Raw genomic sequence first — 20738 nt, forward strand, 5'->3', positions numbered from 1 at the left:
GCGCTTAACAAATACCAACATTATTAACTGGGGACCTGAGGAGGGGAAGTGACTTGCCCAAGATCACATAATAATAATAATGTTGGTATTTGTTAAGTGCTTACTATGTGCAGAACACTGTTCTAAGCGCTGGGGTAGATACAGGGTCATCAGGTTGTCCCACACGAGGCTCACAGTTAATCCCCATTTTACAGATGAGATAACTGAGGCACAGAGAAGTGAAGTGACTTGCCCACAGTCACACAGCTGACAAGTGGCAGAGCCGGGATTCGAACAGTGTAATGGAGCAGTGAGTATGGACACCGAATGTAATTTTTCTTTGCAAAAACAATCGACTGCTTTTCATTTTTCCTTAGTCATTCCAACCCATGACCTCTGCCTCCCAAGCCCATGCTCTTTCCACTGAGCCACACTGCCAAGTCCTCAGACTCCCAGGCCGGTGCTCCTTCCAACAGGCTGCCATGCTCCTTCTCTACATCCCTTATATTTTGTCCGCGTGCTGCTCGTCTCACAGCAGTAATTGTAATAATGATGGTGCACGTCGTATTCTGCCATCATCCTCAATGGTACTGAACACTTGAAAGAGTACAATACAACAGAGTTGGTTTCAATGTATTTGTTAAGCGGTCACTACGTGTCAAACATTGTTCTAAGCACTGGGATAGATGCAAGTCAATTAGGTTGGACACAGTCCCTGTCCCCCATGGGGCTCACAATTTAAGGGTAGACACGCTTCCTGCCCATAAGCTTACAGTCTACAGCTGCCATCTTGTTTCTCTCTCCCCCTTGTGCCTGAAAGCTCCTCAAAGAGAGGGACTGTCACTTTTTTTTTTTCCACATAGCCCCATTCCCCTGGGAATGATTCACTGCTAACAAATTCCTATCTTTGTTTTGTTCAAACCAAGTTGGAATGGAGTACTGAACTTCTTTCTCTTATTAGTAGTGATAGCATTTATTGAGGACCCCATTTTGGTGCATTGTAATGTAACTAGGCACTTAGGAAGTACAGAATAACAATAGGGCATGTTCACTGCCCACAAGGAGTTTACACTCTAATGGAGGAGACAATGTAATGGAGCAGTGAGTATGGACACCGAATGTAATTTTTCTTTGCAAAAACAATCGACTGATTTTCATTTTTCCTTAGTCATTCCAAACTGCGAATGGCTTAGCGTGTTTGAAAGGGAAGCAGAGTGGCCTACTGGAAAGGGTATGGGCCTGAGAGTCAAAGGATTTGGGTTCTAATCCCTGCTCTGCCACTTGTCTGCTGTGTGATATTGGACAGGACACTTCACTTCTCTGTGCTTTAGTTACCTCATTTGGAAAATATGGGACATGGACTGATTATTTTGTATTTTTTATGGAGTTTGTTAAGCATTTTATAAATGCCTAAGCCCTTATATATGCCAGGCACTGTCATAAAAGGTGATCAGGTTGTCCCACGTGGGGCTCACAGCCATTATTATTATTATTTTCAAGTGCTTAGCACAGTGGTCTATACACAGTAAGTGTTCAATAAATATGATTGAATGAATGAATATGGGACATGGATTATATCCAACCTGATTAGCTTGTATCTACCCCAGGCACAATCCATGTCCCATATTCATTCATTCAATCGCATTTATTGAGCGCTTACTGTGTGCAGCGCACTGTGCTAAGCACTTGAAAATAATAATAACAATGGTGGTATTTAAGTGCTTACTATGTACAAAGCACTGTTCTAAGCACTCGGGGGTTACAAGGTGATCAGGTTGTCCCAAGTGGGGCTCACAGTTTTAATCCCCATTTTACAGATGAGGTAACTGAGGCACAGAGAAATGAAGTGACCTGCCCAAAGCCACACAGGTGACAAGCGGCGGAGCCAGGATTAGAACCCATGACCTCTGACTCCCAAGCCCGGGCTCTTTCCACTGAGCTACACTGCTTCTCTTAAGTACAATTCGGCAACAAATAGAGGCAATCCCTTCCCAACGATGAACTTACAGTCTAGAATGGGGAGGCAGACAACAAAACAAAACAAGTAGATAGGTATCAATACCGTCAATATAAATAAATATAATTATAGGTATATACACATCATACCCATCATAGAGACTGTCCCTAAAAAAATGTTGTGCTTTTGTCCTCTGCAGAAGAATCTGCTTTCTGGGCCATTCGTGCTAGATTCAGAAAGAGTCTGTCTCTGGATTCACACAGTGATTCATTTACACATTAGGTGAAACCTCCTTAGGAATTAGGACCTGGACTCCTTTACCTGTTAGAAAAACTTAAATTCACCATGATTCACAAGTGCTGCGCAGTCCTTTCCTAAATCCCTCCATGGATCTGCTTTAAACTCGAGGGCGTCAACTACATGTAAGGAGGGAAGGATATTTGGACTACTATAATAGTAATATTAATAACTGTGGTAGTTAAGTGCTTAATATCTACCAGGCACTGTATTAAGTACGGGACAGATTATGAGATAATCAGGACATAGTCCCGGACCCTCATGGGGGTAACAATCTAAGGGGAGGAACACTGTCAGCCCCATGAGTGACAGAAACTCTGTCCAATCTAATTTACTTGTATCTACCCCAGCATTTAGAAGAGTGTTTGACATTTAGTAAGCGCTTAACAAATGCCAATTTCAAAATTAAAAAATGAGCCAATACCAATTTTTTAAAAAAGAGATATCTAATCCCCATTTTATAGATGAAGAAACTGCCGCACCAAGAAGTTAAGTGACTTACTGAAGATACAAAGGCAAGTGGCAGTGCCTGGGTTAGAACCCAGGTCCTCTGACTCCCACACCCGTGCTCTTTCCCCTAGGCCAGGCCCCGTCTTACAAGCATGTAACCACGGCATTATGCTCGACTCATCTGTTGCCCAATTGTACATTCCAAGTGCTTAGTACAGCGCTCTGCACTTAGTAAGCGCTCAATAAATACTATTGAACGAATGAATCTGTTTCAACCCACGTATTTAATCTGTCACCAAATCCTGTCTGTTCTTCCTTAACAACAGTGCTAAAATCCACCCTTTCCTCTTCATCCAAACTGTCACTATGCTGATCCAAGTACTTATATCTCACCTTGACTACTGTGTCAGGCTCCTCAATGACCTTGCCTCCTGCCTCTCCCCACTCCAGCCCTCACTTCACTCTGATGCCCAGATCAATTTTCTAAAAACATCACGTTTTGGTCCATATCTTTCTACTCCTCAAGAACCTCCAGTGGTTGCTTCCTCCACTTCCACATCAAACAGAAACTTCTTACCATTGGCTGTGAGAAGCAGCATGGCTTAGGGGAAAAGAGCACGGGCTTTGGAGTAAGAGGACGTGGGTTCTAATCCTTCTTCCGCCACTTGTCTGCTGTGTGAACTTGGGCAAGCTGCTTAACTTCTCTGTGCCTCCGTTACCTCATCTGTAAAATGGGGATTAAGACTGTGAGCCCCAAGTGAGACAACCTGCTTACCTTGTATCTACCCCAGTTCTTAGAACAGTGCTTGGCGCATAGTAAGTGCTTAACAAATACCATCATTAATTTTATTATTATTATTTTTACTAAAGTACTCAATCAGCTCACCCCCCTCCATCTTTAGCTTGTTGATTGTCCACTACAACCCAGCCTCCATCCTCGATCTTGTCTATCTCACTACCGACTCTTTGCCTCTGTCCGCCCTCTGGTCTGGAATTCCTTCCCTGTCACGTATGAAGACCACCCCTCTTTCCACTTTCAAAGCCTTATTAAAATCGCATCTCTCCAAGAGGGCTCAGCCCCCGCACTTTAGTACATATTCAAAAATTATTTTATTGTGTGTCTCCCCCTTAATACCGTAAGCTCCTGGTAATCATCATCATCATTATTATTATGATATAGGGAATGTTTCTTCCAAACTCTGTTGTACTATACTCTCCCAAACGCTTAATGCTCCACACACAGTAAGCGCTAAGTGAGTACCATTCCTTGTCTGAGTGTAAATTGCCTAAAATCAAATTATTAAAACTCTAAGTGTCCAACTTCCATAGTCCTCACTTTAAAAATATGTTAAAAGCCTTTATTAGGGTTAATAATAATTTTGGCATTTGATAAGTGCTTACTATGTGCAGTACACTGTTCTAAGGGCTGGGGTAGATACAGGGTCATCAGCTTGTCCCACGTGAGGCTCACAGTCTTCATCCCCATTTTACAGATGAGGTAACTGAGGCACAGAGAAGTTAAGTGACTTGCCCACAGTCACACAGCTGACAAGTGGCAGAGCCAGGATTCAAACCCATGACCTCTGACTCCCAAGCCCGGGCTCTTTCCACTGAGCCATGCTGCTTCTCTATAATAATGTTGGTATTTGTTAAGCACTTACTATGTGCCAAGCACTGTTCTAAGTGCTGGGGGATACAAGGTGATCAGGTTGTCCCACGTGGGGCTCACAGTCTTAATCCCCATTTTACAGATGAGGTAACTGGGGCACAGAGAAGTGAAGTGACTTGCCCAAAGACACCCAGCTGGCAAGCGGCAGAGCCAGGATTCGAACCCATGACCCCTGACTCCCAAATCTGGGCTCTTTCCACTGAGCCACATTAGCATTAGGGTCTGTGTGAGGACGAGTGTTAGTATTGGTAGTACTAAGCCCATGCCTCCACAAGGTCCAGAATTGGTACTCCCAGCTCTGCCACTTGTCAGCTGTGTGACTGTGGGCAAGTCACTTAACTTCTCTGTGCCTCAGTAGTCCTCATCTGTAAAATGGGGATGAAGACTGTGAGCCTCACATGGGACAACCTGATTACCCTGTATCTACCCCAGCGCTTAGAACAGTGCTCTGCACATAGTAAGCGCTTAACAAATACCAACATTATTATTATTATTATTTTAGAGGAATGAACTGTCAACAAGGGAAAGAGATTGTTTGTCAGCAACTGACTTTTAAGAGTTTATTGTACTTCCTTTACTAATCAGTGGTATTTACTGAGCACTTTCTGTGTACAGAGCCCTGCACTAAGCATTGGGGAAATTACAAGAGTTGGTCGATGCGATCCCTGTCCACAAGTCTAGAGGGGGAGACCATCATTAAAAAACATTAGGGATAAGGGGAAATAGTAGAGTATATGAATATTTGCCTAAGTATTGGGCTAGAGTGAATATTGAAGTGCTTAAGGGTTACACAGCCAAGTTCAGAGTTGACACAGAGGGGAGGGTGGTTAGGGGAAACAAAGGGCTTGTCTGGGAAGGTCTCTTGGAGAAGACGTGATTTGCAGAGGGTTTTGAAGGTGAGAAGATTGGTGGATTGTCAGAAATGAAGGAGGAGGGAGTTCCAGGCCGGGGGAGAACGTGGGCAAGGTGTAGGAGGTGGGTTAGACGGGACCAAATTACAGAGGGTAGTTGACATTAAAGAAGCCAAGTGGGTAGGTTGGGTTGTAGTAAGTAGATCAGTGAGGTTCGGTAGATGGGAGATGGTTGATGGAGTGCCTTAAACCTATAGTGAGGAATTTCTGTTTGATGCAGAGATAAATGGGCAACGAGTTGAGGTTTTTGAGGAGAGGGAAGATACGGACTGAACAATTTTTCAGAAAAATGATCTAGGCAGCATAATGAAGTATGAACTGGAAAAGGGAGAGACGGGAGGCAGGGAGCTCATCAAGGAGGCTGATGAAATATCAAGGTGGGATAGAATCGAGTGCTTGGATTAATGTGGCAGAAGTCTGTAGAGGAGAGGGTAGATTTCGGCAACGTTGTGAAGGTAGAACCGACAGGATCTGGTGATAGATTGAATGTTTGGGATGAATGAGAGAGATGAGTCGAGGATAGTGATGAGGTTAATCTTTTGAGGCAGAGAAGACGGCGATGCTGTTTACAATGTTGGGAAAGTCATGGGGAGGACAGGGTTTGGGTAGGAAGTTGAGTTCTATTTTGAGGTGGGGTTCAGTGCTCTCTGATGGTGCTCAGGGAGCCCACACTCTTTAGGGTTCTGAAATCAATCAATCAAACTTATTGAGTGCTTACTGTGTGGAGAGCATGTATTAAGTGCTTGGGAGAGTACAGTACAACAGAGTTGGTAGACATATTCCCTGCCCACAGTGAAATTACAGTCTAGAAGGGGAGAGGCATAAATATAAATAAATAAATTACTGATATGTTCCTAACTGCTATGGGGCTAAAGGAGAGGTGAATAAAGGGAGCAAATCAGGGGACCCGGAAGGGAGTGGGAAAAGAGGAAATGAGAGCTTAGTCAGGGAAGGCCTCTTGGAAGAGATGTGCCTTCAATGAGACTTTGAAAGTGGGGAGAGTAATTTTCTGTTGGTTATGAAGAGGGAGGATGATCCGGGCCATGGGTAAGAGGTCGACGAGAGATAGACGAGAATGAGGTATAGTCAGTAGGTTGGCATTACGGGGCAAAGTGTGCGGGCTGAGTTGTAGTAGAAGCAGCTTGGCATAGTGGATAGAGCATGGGCCTGGGAGTCGGAAGGTCATGGGTTCTAATCCCAGTTCCGCCACTTCTCTGCTATGTGACGCTGGGCAAGTCACTTCACTTCTCTGTACCTCAGTTACCTCATCTGTAAAATGGGGATTGAGACTGTGAGCCCCATGTGGGACAGGGATGGTGTCCAACCTGATTTCCTTGTATCCATCCCAATGCTTAGTACAGTGTTTGGCACATAGTAAGTGCTTAAATACCATAATTATTATCATCATTATTATTATTGTTAGAAGAGCAGCGAGGTGTGAGGTAGAAGGGAAAGTAATTGATTGCTTTAAGCTGAGTTTCTCTTTGATGTTAGAATAAGTGCTTAGAAGAGTGCTTGGCACATAGTAAGCGCTTAACAAATACCATCATTATTATTACTGGAGGTTCTTTTCATTCATTCATTCAATAGCATTTATTAAGCGCTTACTATGTGAGAGCACTGTACTAAGCGCTTGGAATGTACAAATCGGCAACAGATAGAGACAGTCCCTGCCCATTGACGGGCTTACAGTCTAATCGGGGGAGACGGACAGACAAAACCAATAGCAATAAATAGAATCAAGGGGATGTACATCTCATTAACAAAATAAATAGGGTAATAAAAATATATTGTAGAGTGGGGAGCTGTGGCCTGAACACGTTTGTAGAAAGATGATCGGGGCAGCAGAGTAAAATATCAGGGCATTCATTCATTCATTCAGTAGTATTTATTGAGCGCTTACTATGTGCAGAGCACTGTACTAAGCGCTTGGGATGAACAAGTCGGCAACAGATAGAGACAGTCCCTGCCGTTTGACGGGCTTACAGTCTAATCGGGGGAGACGGACAGACGAGAACAATGGCAATAAATAGAGTCAAGGGGAAGAACATCTCGTAAAAACAATGGCAACTAAATAGAATTGAGGCGATGTACAATTCATTAACAAAATAAATAGGGTAATGGAAATATATACAGTTGAGCGGATGAGTACAGTGCTGTGGGGATGGGAAGGGAGAGGTGGAGGAGCAGAGGGAAAAGGGGAAAAAGAGGGTTCAGCTGCGGAGAGGTAAAGGGGGGGTGGCAGAGGGAGTAGAGGGAGAAGAGGAGCTCAGTCTGGGAAGGCCTCTTGGAGGAGGTGAGTTTTAAGTAGGGTTTTGAAGAGGGGAAGAGAATCAGTTTGGCAGAGGTGAGGAGGGAGGGCGTTCCAGGACCGCGGGAGGATGTGACCCAGGGGTCGACGGCGGGATAGGCGAGACCGAGGGACGGTGAGGAGGTGGGCGGCGGAGGAGCGGAGCGTGCGGGGTGGGTGGGTAGAAAGAGAGAAGGGAGGAGAGGTAGGAAGGGGCAAGGTGATGTAGAGCCTCGAAGCCTAGAGTGAGGAGTTTTTGTTTGGAGTGGAGGTTGATAGGCAACCACTGGAGTTGTTTAAGAAGGGGAGTGACATGCCCAGATCGTTTCTGCGGGAAGATGAGCCGGGCAGTGGAGTGAAAAATAGCCTGGAGCGGGGCGAGAGAGGAGGAAGGGAGGTCAGAGAGAAGGCTGACACAGTAGTCTAGCCGGGATATAACGAGAGCCCGTAGCAGTAAGGTAGCCGTTTGGGTGGAGAGGAAAGGGCGGATCTTGGCAATATTGTATAGGTGAAACCGGCAGGTCTCGGTAACGGATAGGATGTGTGGGGTGAACGAGAGAGACAAGTCAAGGATGACACCGAGATTGTGGGCCCGAGAGACGGGAAGGATGGTCGTGCCATTCACGGTGACAGAGAAGTCTGGGAGAGGACCGGGTTTGGGAGGGAAGATGAGGAGCTCAGTCTTGCTCATGTTGAGTTTTAGGTGGCGGGCCGACATCCAGGTGGAGACGTCCCGGAGGCGGGAGGAGATGCGAGCCTGAAGTGAGGGGGAGAGGACAGGGGCAGTAGAGTGAAGTATGGACTGGAGGGGGGAGAGTCAGGAGACAGAGAGGTCAGCAAGGAGGCTGATACAGTAATTGAGGCAGGATAGGATAAGTGCTTGAATTAAGAAGATACCAGTTTAAATGGAAAGGAAAGGGCGGATTTTAGCCATGTTGCAAATAGCTCACCTTGCGATCTAGAGCAGGAGCTGGTGGAAGATGGGCAGCATTATTCAGAGTATTTGGGGAATCTTCACTGCCATCCCAACCCATCAGGACACTGAGTATATAAACACACTGACCACATACTCACCTCTTCCCCGAAAGCTACCAACCCCCAAGGCAAGGTGGGGCAGTTTTTTTGTTTTCTGGTCTTATACTGCTATTCCTTAAAGTGTTTTTGGACCCATTTAGGACACAAGTTGTGTAGAAGTTTGGGAAACAGAGAGGAGGGCAAGTCATGACAAGTGAGTCCCAAGTGTATTTCCAACTGCCAAGTTTGCCCCTGTAGTATCTGACCTAGTACCACATACAATTTTTTAAAAAAGGAACAGAAAACTCCCCCTACCCAGAACTGGAATGTAATAATAATAATTGTGGTATCTGTTAAGAGCTTACTATGTACACCAGACCCTGTACTAAGCACTGGGGTGAATACAAGCAAATCGGGTTGGACACAGTCCCTGTCCCACTTGGGGCTCACAGTCTCAATTCCCATTTTATAGATGAGGTAACTGAGGACCAGAGAAGTGAAGTGACTTGCCCAAGGTCACACAGAAGACAAGTGGCAAAGCAGGGATTAGAACCTTTGACCTGTCCTCAAGCCCATACTCTATTCACTACATCATGCTACTTCTCGAGAAGTTAGGGCAATGGGTTAAATTCAGCATCCCTACCTGCCATCTTGGGGGTCGTCTGGAAGTCGGAACCCCAATCCCTAATTCAAGCGCTTAGTACAGTGCTTTGCACACAGTAAACGCTCAGTAAATACGATTGAATGAATAATCCCTGATCCCTTTGACCCCAATCTATGACCAGGTTACATAAACCACCCGTTCTACTCGGCTAAGGCTGGGAGTTCCATGACTTCCATGGTGACTCCTTGTTATCCCCTTGCCCTCGTAGAATAACCAGAAACACAGAGCACCTATATTTTGTTCTCTGTGTGCTGATTGTCTTTCTTTTTAAACATAGTTTAATGGAAACCATGGTCTGATTCTGGGAGGGATAGAGAAAAAAAGAAATATCGATCATTGCATGGTTGATTACATGGACGTTATTAACCTGAGAAGCAGCTGCCATCCAGTGGTCCAAACTGGCAATGCCTCACTTTTTTTTACGGTATTTGTGCTTAGCCAGTACCTTAAAAAAATATAATAATAATAATAATGGTGGTATTTAAGTGCTTACTATGTGCAAAGCACTGTTCTAAGCGCTCGGGGGTTACAAGGTGATCAGGTTGTCCCAAGTGGGGCTCACAGTTTTAATCCCCATTTTACAGATGAGGTAACTGAGGCACAGAGAAATGAAGTGACCTGCCCAAAGCCACACAGCTGACAAGCGGCGGAGCCAGGATTAGAACCCACAACCTCTGACTCCCAAGCCCGTGCTCTTTCCACTGAGCCACGGTGTCAAACGCTGTTCTAAGCACTGGGGAAGTTAGGTTGGACACAGTCCCTGTCCCATGTGAGGCTCACAGTCCAAGTAACCCAAAAAAGTTAAAGAGGAATACAGTTGGGAAGAGAAAAAAGAAAGGATGGATCAAAGTTTCTAGGAATTAAACCTGCCTTTTCATGGCCCTTATAACCATCTCACGTTTTGATCTGTACAATAGTGACCGATAAGGGCGGAAATGCTCAGCGATGTTTCTGGTAGAGGGATCGTTGCTTCACCTTTGCAGACAAGGTAACTAGGGCTCAGTACGGTGCTTTGCACACAGTAAGCGTTCAATAAATACTTTTGAAAGAATGCTGCTCTTAGCATGGTATGGGGGACAGGGGAGGGGGACAGGGGAGACGGATGGGGAGGAAGAGAGGAAGTAGTACTTTGCGGCATAGATGATGAATATTAGTGTTTGGGAGGAACTGAAGTGAGCAGGTCCTGGATCAGGACCAAGGTTAAAGCATCAAACTGATTTCAACTGTCCGGCTAGACATACCTTAGTTCTCCTGACAGATTCTATGTACGGACAACACTTCATCCCCTTGATCTTATCAAGCAATCGAAGGTATTTATTGACCACTTACTATGTGCTGAGCATTCCACTAAGCACTTCGGAAAGTACTATAGAGTTGGAAGACACAATCTCCCCTCACCCACAGTGAGCTTGTAATCTACAAGGGTAGACAAATATTTAAACTAAATCACAGAAAGAGAAAGTGGGAGAGGATAATAATTTCGGTATTTGTTAAGCGCTTGCTATGTGCCGAGCACTGTTCTAAGCACTGGGGTAGATACAGGGTAATCAGGTTGTCCCACGTGGGGCTCACAGTCTTAATCCCCATTTTACAGATGAGGTAACTGAGGCACAGAGAAGTTAAGTGACTTGCCCAAAGTCACACAGCTGACAATTGGCGGAGCCAGGATTAGAACCCACGACCTGTGACCCTAAGGACAGGAGTTCAGATAATGCATGGCGAAACCCAGTTTCTGTAGTCCTCACAACTGATTTTCAATTTGGGAACTTGGTTCAGGCTATGGTATTCACAGCTCCTGCAAAGCTATTTAATAATAATGTTGGTATTTGTTAAGCGCTTACTATGTGCAGAGCACTGTTGTAAGCACTGGGGTAGATACAGGGGAATCAGGTTGTCCCACGTGAGGCTCACATTTTACAGATGAGGTAACTGAGGCACAGAGAAGTTCAGTGACTTGCCCACAGTCACACAGCTGACAAGTGGCAGAGCCGGGAGTCGGACCCATGACCTCTGACTCCCAAGCTAGGGCTCTTTCCACTGAGCCACGCTGCTTCTAAAAACTCGGTCTACGGAATAGCTATCTCTGTTTTCTGACTGTAGAAATTGGTGTTGTTTTAAGGATAAATGCTTTAACAATAAACACGTAAGAATAACGTAATTGTATTTTATTGGAAGATACCACAGCGGCAGGGTGGTTAAGAAAAATCTCTTCTGGGGTCGAGTCAGTTGATGTTCTACTGATGTAACATTCTCCAAGCATTGTTTCTTGTTTTCGTTTCCTTTGCAGGATTTTTTGGTAGAAAACGTCTAAGGAAGAAAGGATTACCAGTACCATACACTGTATTCGATTAGAGCATTGCAGTTCCTTATGATAATACTTCTAAGAGGGATGGGAAATGAAAGTCCTAGAGGGGGTTATCAATTTAAGAACTAATCGTTGCCAGCAAAGAGGTGTTTTCTTGATGTGTTTGTGTTGGATGATCCTAAAAAGGGACAGGAACTGTGATTAGGAAGTAGGGAGACTTCAGTCTGGTCCAACTAGCGCATCTATTCTTGTTGGAAATTTTGACTATCTGGAAAGTTCCTTGAGGGTAACATCTAGCAAGTGCTGGCTGCAATGAAAAAAAAAACACAGAAGAGATTAGAAAAAGGTGATCAAATGGGAGCCGACCGTTCATATGCGATTGTGTTATCATGATTTCAGACTTTTTAGGTACGACAGTGAAATTGGAGCAGTAAGTGCAAACCTGGAGCTGGAGACAGCCCATGCCGGAGGGACTAATAAATTAATCTTTCGGTGAACTCAAACAGCTGATTCAGTGCAGAATTCAGCACTTGGAGACGATCTGTGACTTTCCGATACTGCTTAGAAGGGTTTGGGGTCTTCAATTACCGAGACCACGTTCATTTATTTTTATATGTAGCTTTTCCATTTGTGATAGGTTTGGACTAAGAAATGCTTTCAACTTCTGAGGTAATTTAACATGTTTGTTCCTAATTGGTGTGAGGGTCAGATGGCAACAGGGTACCGAAGCAGTCACTCTAAGGTGCACTGATGTGGAGTGGACACGAGCGGGGTTGGTAGGGGAGAGAGACTGAAGAAATGCAGAAAGAACCCAAGTGAAGCCCAACTTGAGAGAGTGGGGCAGGGCGTGGCGACTGTGGGCCTGTTGTTGGGGATTGTCTCTATCTGTTGCTGAATTGTACCTTCCAAGCGCTTAGTACAGTGCTCTGCACAAGGTAAGCGCTCAGTAAATACTATTGAATGAATGAGAGACTGCAGTGGACAATGAGGAGCAGCGGGGAGTGGTGGAAAGGGCCCAGGCCTGGGAATCAGAGGACCTTGGGCAAGCCTTTTAACGCCTCTCTGCCTCAGGCTATTTATCTGTAAAATGGGAATTCAGTATCTGTCCCCCTTCCTATTTAAACTGTGATCCCCATGTTGGATAGGGACTGTGTCCAACCTGATTGATTTGTATCTACCCCAGCGTGTAGAATAGAGCTTGACACATAATAAGCACTTAACAAAGATAATAATGATGATGATGATGATGATGATGAACGGGTTGGGGATGATGTTCACAAGGCAAGTGGGTTCTGTTACAGTGAATTTTTCAGCTGACTGTGGTCTGGGGAAAATTAATAGTAGTACTATTAATAATGCTTATTAAGCACTCACTTTGTGCAGGCACTGGATTCTAATCCCGACTCCTCCACTTGCTCCCTTGGTGATCTTGGGCAAGTCACTTAACTTGTCTGTGCCTCAGTTACCCCATCTGTAAATTGAGGAATAAGACTGTGAGCCCCATGTGGGACATGGAATATGTCCAACCCGATTACTTTGTATCTAATCCAGTGCTTAGAACAGTGCCTGGCACATAAGTAAGTACGTAACAAATACCATAAAAAAGGCTCTGAAATATCTAAAAGCTTCCAGTCTGGTGGTCTGTGGCGGTAGCGTTGTGGACGATCTGGCCAATGGGGTGACCGTAGCAGGGCTTGGAGTGCCTGATGATGATAAATGATGATGATAATGATAATAATAATTGTTGTATTTGTTGAGCACTTACTATGTGCCAGGCACTGTACTAAGTGCTGGGGTAGCTACCATATAATGGGTTGGACACAGTCCCTGTCCCACATGGGGCTCCCAGTCTTAATCCCCATTTTACAGATGAGGTAACTGAGACACAGAGAAGTGAAGTGACTTGCTGAAAGTCACACTGGAGACAAGTGGTGGAGTCGGGCTTAGCACTCAGGTCCTCCTGACCCCAGGCCTGTGCTCGAACCACTAAGCCAAACTTCGTTCCTGGTCTTATTGAGGGTCCAGACCTTTAAAGAGACAGGATCCAGAGGAAAGAAATGTTAAGCTCAGCGTCAGCTCCAGAAGCTGAGGTCAGCAGAGCCCCAGGTTGACAGCACACGTGGTTTTGCCCTCAGTTTCCTGCCTGCAAAGCCAAGCAACCTGAATCATAACCCTCTAAATCAGATCGATTTTAGGGAGATTTTTGGTACTGGAGCTGTATGTGAGAGAGTCTCTGCTGAAGCTGCCCCCAATTGCTCAATGGATCAGCACAAACTCTGTTTAATTATGCCATATAATGCTTAGAGGTAATTCTGTTGTATTATTCATTCATTCAGTAGTATTTATTGAGCGCTTACTATGTGCAGAGCACTGTACTAAGCGCTTGGAATGGACAAATCGGCAACAGATAGAGACAGTTCTCCCACGTGTTCGTGCTAGTGCCTTCTACAGTGGGTGATTTGGGATATGGTCAAAACTGCTTCCTCCCTGCCCAAAAGACTCCTGATCCTCATTCTCCACAACCTCTCGGCTCCATCTGTTGCCATCTATCATACTGTCCTCTTCCGTTCCCAGTCAATCAATATGTAGTATTTATTGGACGCTTACTATGCCCAGAGCACTATAGTGGGTGCTTGGGAGAGGACAGCGTAGCTCAGTGGAAAGAGCACGGGGTTGGGAGTCAGAGATCGTGGGTTCTCATGCCGGCTCCGCCACTTATCAATTGTGTGACTTTGGGCAAGTCACTTCACTTCTCTGTGCCTCAGTTACCTCATCTGGAAAAAGGGGATGAAGACTGTGAGCCCCACGTGGGACAATGTGATTACCCTGTATCTACCCAGTGCTTAGAATAGTGCTTGGCACATAGTAAGCGCTTAAAAGTACCAAAATTATTGTTATTACAGTTCAATAGAGTTGGAAGACATGTTCCCTGCCCACAATGAGCTTACAGTCTAGTTTCTCCCTCCTTCTTTTCCTCTCTCCTCCCCAAGTCCATCATCCCAGCATTTGCCCTCTCTCCTGGTTTTGCTCTTGCACCATTTGCCTCCCCTTTTGACTTTTTCTTTTCTGGTATTTTTTAAGCTCTTATTATGTGCCAGGCACTGTACCAAGTGCTGGGGTAAATACAAGGCAGTTAGTTGGACACAATCCATATCTCACATGGGCCTCACAATCTTAATCTCATTGTACAGATGACGTAGCTGAGGCGCAGCGTGGCTCAGTGGAAAGAGCCTGGGCTTCGGAGTCAGAGGTCGTGGGTTCGACTCCCGGCTCTGCCACTTGTCAGCTGTGGGACCTTGGGCAAGTCACTTAACTTCTCTGTGCCTCAGTTACCTCATCTGTAAAATGGGGATTAATGGTGAGCCTCACGTGGGACAACCTGATTACCCTGTATCACCCCCCAGCGCTTAGAACAGTGCTCTGCACATAGTAAGCGCTTAACAAATACCAACATTATTATTAAGTGACCTGCCTAAGGTCACACAGCAGACACGTGGCAGAGCCAGAATTAGAACCCAGGTTCTTCTGACTCCCAGGCCCATGCTCTATCCACTTGGACACACTGCTCCTCACTTGAGCCATTTTTTCCATCCTAGGCCTGTCTGGGAAACACCCAGGGTTGTTGGCTGGCTAGGTCTCCTATTCCTTTTGATCAGGAACTTTCATCTACTTGTATGTCTGTCTCATCTTTAGGAAATAACAAACCTGCCTCTCCTTGCATCTCCCGTGTCTGCACAACTCTCTAATGGCCTCCCTTATATCTCACCTCCACCTTAAACTCCTGCTCAACTGATTAAACCAAACTTTCCTTCAAAACTCTGTTACACAGTGCACTTTCGGGTAGAGATAATTCTGAACAGGTGAGATAGTTTCTTTGAATACACTGTTAAGTCCAGTATTTTCAAAATTTCTGACCCTACCTGGCTAATCTATTGCTCTGGGGTGACTTTACTTTTACAGAAGATACCTTTATTCTGAAATTTTAAGACCCAAGTATATCCAGATCCTAATACGTTCAGAAAGAAGAGCTGAGGACAGAGGCAGGACTGAGATCTCTCTGCGGGCACAGAGCTAAGGGTCCTCATCGTCTGTCCACCTTTCCTTTCCCCCCCAAAAAATCGATTTTATTTTTTTTGCTATCGGATTCAATATTGTGGTTAGAAGGAGCCCACGCTTGGAATCCCTCCTGGGGCAGAGAGGAAATGTGGCAGTGCATCTGTAAATGTAGAAAGCGGTGGGCGGCCTTTATGGAGAAGGCCTGGTGCGTAAGGGGAATGCCAAACGGGGAACTGAGAGACAGAGCATGGAGCAGGTATCACCGGGCAACAAGTTCTGTAGATGACAGTGAAAGGGCAATGGTGGAGAATATAATGCCCTGTGGAGACTGCCTGGCAAGTCTTATATTTGGTGATTAAAAATGGCAGTACCCAACCGGCTTAAGTTTTTCACAGAATTGCCTCCCTTGGAAAGGAAATAATAATGACGACGATGGCATCTGTTAAGCACTTACTAAGTGCCAAGTACTGTTCCAAGCGCTGCGGGGGTACAAGGTAATCAGGTTGTCCCTCATGGGGCTCACAATCTTAATCCCCATTTTACAGATGAGGGAACTGAGGCACAGAAGGGAAGTGACTTGCCCAAAGTCACACAGCTGACAAGTGGTGGATCCAGGATTCAAACCCGTGACCCGACTCCCATCCCCGAGCTCTTTCCACTGAGCCACGCTGCTTCTCAGATGTTCCTCCTTATATCCTCCCCAGCCCCACCCCCTGATAATACTAATAATTATAACAATAATAATAATAATGGTGATATTTGTTAAGCACTTACTATGTGCCAAGCACTGTTCTAAGCACTAAAATAAGAAGAATGGGATTGAAGTGTGTGCTGCGCCCCAAACACTGTACTGGGCACTGGAGTAGATGCAAAATAATCAGGTCTGACAGTTTCCCATGTGGGGCTCACTGTTATCCCTCCCCCTTACACTTTTGAGTTCCATGTAGGACCTGATTGTCTTGTATCTACCCCAGTGCTTAGTACAGTGCTTGGCACACAGTACTTCACAAATACCATTATTATTACTATTATTTAGAAATGAAAATGACAAGCAGCGTGGCTTAGTGGAGGGAGAACGGGCTTGGGAGTTAGAAGATGTGGGTTCTAATCCCAGCTCTGACACTTGTCTGCTGTGTGACCTCAGGCAAGTCACTTAACTTCTCTGTGCCTCAATTACCTCATCTGTAAAATGAGGATTAAGATTGTGAGCCCCATGTGGGACAACCTGATTACCTTGTATCTACTCCAGTGCTTAGAACGGTGCTTGGCACATAGTAAGAGCTTAACAAATACCATTATTATTATTATAAGCATATGGGACTGGAGGTGGAGAGAGTATCAGCTGCTTAAGGGGAACAAATCCCACTGAAACAGTGACAGGGAAAGTTGGGTAGGGAAAACAAGGGCTTTGTCAGGGAAGGTTTCTTGGAGAGGTAATTTTAGGAGGGCTTTGAAGGTGGTCTATCAGATATGAAGGAGGAGTTCCAGACCAGAGGGAAGAGCAGCAGCCAGACTCAGTGGAAACAGCATAGGCTTGGGAGTCAGAGGTCATGGGTTCAAATCCCAGCTCTGCCACTTGTCATCTGTGTGACTGTGGGCAAATCACTTAATAATAATAATAATAATGTTGGTATTTGTTAAGCGCTTACTATGTGCCAAGCACTGTTCTAAGCGCTGGGGTAGACATAGGGGAATCAGGTTGTCCCACGTGGGGCTCACAGTCTTAATCCCCATTTTACAGATGAGGGAACTGAGGCACGGAGAAGTTAAGTGACTTGCCCACAGTCACACAGCCAACAAGTGGCAGAGCTGGGATTCGAACTCATGAGCCCTGACTCCGAAGCCCATGCTCTTTGCACTGAGCCACGCTGCTTCTACTTAACTTTTCTGTGCCTTAGTTACCTCACCTGTAAAATGGGGATTAAGACTGTGAGCCTCACGAGGGACAACCTGATTACCCTGAAACTGCCCCAGTGCTTAGAAAGTGCTCTGCACATAGGAAGCGTTTAAATACCACCATTATTATTATGAGGTCAGCAGCAAGGAAGATATGACCAAAGTACAAAGGATAAGTTGGCATTAGAGGAGCAAAATGTGATGAGGGTTGGGTTGTAGTTAGATAAGCAAAGGTAAGTTAGAAAGGGGAGAGCTGATGGAGTGCCTTCCTTTAATCCTTGCTGGTTTTAGGATGACTACAAAACCAATTTTGCTAGTGAACACCTCCTAAATCCTTGTCGGGACCGAAACCATCTGAAGCGAATATTCTCTCAAGAAAAACCCTGATCCCTGAACGGGTTTAAGGTCCTCATCTCCGAGTTTGCGGTTATTTTTCTGGGAGGGAGGAAGCTGGTAGAAACACACCAGTGACTGCAGTTGCACAGTATGTTAAGTCTCCCATCTTTCTTCTGCTTTCCTCTACCTCAAAATTTAGGCTCTGAAGAAAGCCAAGAGTAAAAAAGTTTGAAAAGCAAATTATGCCAGGTGCCCTAAGCAATGAAAGAGAAAACAATGGAATTGAGTGGGAGAGAAAGATAAGTAAAAGCAATTTGTTTCCTCTCCATGGGCTGGCATTAAATCAAATTTGGTCAGGGCAGATTGGGTTTGTATGGCTTCCAAAGATCAATAAGGGACTACCAAGCAATCGATCAATGTTATTTATTGAGCACTTGGGAGAGTGCAGTAGGATAGTCGGATAGACACAATCCCTGCCCGCTGTCCAGTATCTGCGATCATTAATTATTGCGTGTTCTATACTGTACCAAACACTGGAGAACAACCCAGCCCCGACACTTGGCTTCTCTAGTGCCAGTTCCAATATCATCTGTCTCACCACTGACACCTTTTCTGTATTCTCCCTTTGGCCTGGAACTCCCTCCCCCTCCATTTAGGCCAGACCACCCCACTTCCCACTTTCAAAAGCCTTAAGGACATACCTCTTCCAAAAAGCCTTCCCCAGTTAAACTCTCTTTTCCCTAGGTCTCTCTCCTTGCTGCACCACCTACACACTTAAATCTGAAATGTGATATCTGCCTTACCCTCAACCACACAGCACTATGTATGAATCTTTTAAATTATATAAGTTGTTTATATTAATTTCCACATATACATGGATCAGAATAGCATAAAAGTAAAATCCCTTTGTGCCTAAATATTCGAAAAACAGTCAGCTCACCTTTTTTTCCCTCTAAGTTACCCTGTGCAAGTAGTTTTCCAGTAATGCAGGTGTTACTTCCCAGCAGCAGGAGCTCATGAGAAGAAAACGCATGTTGTAGCACTCACCTATCTCTATCCCCACATGCATGGGAACATGAAGCAGCATGACCTGGTGGCAAGATCATGGGCTTGGGAGTCAGAGGTTGTGGGGTTCTAATCCCCACTCCACCACTTGTCTGCTGTGTGACCTTGGGCAAGTCACTTCAATTCTCTGGGTCTCAGTTACCTCATCTTTAAAATGAGGATTGAGACTGTGAGCCCATGTGGGACAGGGACTATGCCCAACCTGATTAGCTTCTATCTACTCCAGGGCTTAGAACAGTGCTTGGCCCATAGTAAGCACTTAATAAAATACCATAATTATTATGTACAATTTTTTTTCCACAACATTGGGAATTGAAGAATGCAAATGCAGCATCAAAACTTGCTTTCTGGAAGAACTTTCAGCCCATTTGAGGGGTTTATTTGCCTTGCCCACCCTTAAGTGGGAGGTACCAGTAGCCAATAATATAGCAGGAAGGAGTTGAGAGGGAATAGATGAGCCTAGGTAATCAATTCCTGAATGTAGACATTAGAACTGCCCTGGCAATCAATCACCTCATCCTCAAAACACAGCACAGCACAAATACCTGTGCAAATGCAGAGCTCCAGGAAGATTCAAAAAATTGCCTGAGGTTTTATGTATGCTTGGGCTTTGCTTAGTAAATGTCTTATTTTACAAGTTTCAGAAATGTAACTAGCATCCTGCTTAGCCCTATTATTATGATGACTGTGGTATTTGTTAAGCACTTACTATGTGCCAAGCACAGTTCTAAGCACTGGGGTAGATACAGGGTAATGAGGTTGTCCCACATGGGGCTCACAGTTTTAATCCCCATTTTACAGATGAGGTGACTGGGGCATAGAGAAGATAAGTGGCTTGCCCAAGGTCACAGCAGACAAGTGGGGGAGGCAGGATTAGAACCCATGTCCTCTGACTCCCAAGCCCGTGCTCTTTCCATTAAGCCATGCGGCTCTCTAGAAAACAAACATCTATGAACCTTAGTGAAGAGTCAATTATAAAGGCCGAAATTCTGATGCACAAATACATCTATAGCTGGGCTTTTTTTTTTTCTTACTGTACTTGTTAAGTATTTATGTGCCAGGCACTATACTAAACGCTGGGGTAAATAGAAGCTAATCAGGTTGGATAGTCCCTGTCCCACATGTAGCTTAGTCTTTACCCTTGTTTTACAGATGAGGCTCACAGAAGTGGCTCGCCCAAAGTCACACGACAGTGTGACATATAGAAGACATATAGTAAAGCACTTAAATACCATAAAAAAGAAAAAAGCCCCTCCTGAAGCACTGTTCTTAAGATTGAGTGCAAGGGGAGATTAAAACCAGAGGCTAAGGGGAGATTTTAGCACCTCCTTTTGAGAAAATAGGTAATCAGTTTTATATAGCCAAACATTGATTACACATTTGTAGTTGCTCTTTAATTTATCATCACTGTTTGAGACATATTTATTCCTAATTAGCACCTATACATGCAGCTTAACCTAGCCTGGCAGTGAGAGGAAGGACAACTGGCAATAGGGCAGTATTTCAAATGACCAAGGAATTTATTTTTGCTTTCTGTGTGCAGCTACCTTGTTAACCAAACAAAAATAACCAGTTACCTCACATCTCATCCCTAAGTATGACAACACTCCAAGTGTTCCTTCCTGCGGAACAGTTGAAACTTTTAAGAATCAAGTCTGATTCAGAGCCCCTCAGGTAACTAACTACCCAATTACAACACCAAGGCCATTATAGTCCCCCTAAACAAATGATGGTTTTTGTTGATTTTTTTTTTTTTGGCAAGCACATACACAAATTCAGCCTCTATGGTGTTTTTTTTTCCAGCTGTTCACATGACCTCATCTTTTGATGAGGGATTAACATTCTCAGA

General features: G+C 44.8%; 1 long non-coding RNA gene across 1 annotated transcript; it reads right to left on the reverse strand.

The window, feature by feature from the left end:
• Window positions 1–11379: 11379 nt before the first annotated feature.
• On the reverse strand, window positions 11380–12950 carry LOC114814169. The gene is made up of 2 exons (XR_003761914.1): window positions 12911–12950; window positions 11380–11843 (listed from the first exon to the last, which is right to left on the reverse strand). It is a non-coding gene; the product is annotated as an uncharacterized LOC114814169 (long non-coding RNA).
• Between the last annotated feature and the right edge of the window lie 7788 nt (window positions 12951–20738).

Source organism: Ornithorhynchus anatinus, chromosome 1, assembly GCF_004115215.2.
Source record: "Ornithorhynchus anatinus isolate Pmale09 chromosome 1, mOrnAna1.pri.v4, whole genome shotgun sequence".
NCBI lineage: Eukaryota > Metazoa > Chordata > Mammalia > Monotremata > Ornithorhynchidae > Ornithorhynchus > Ornithorhynchus anatinus.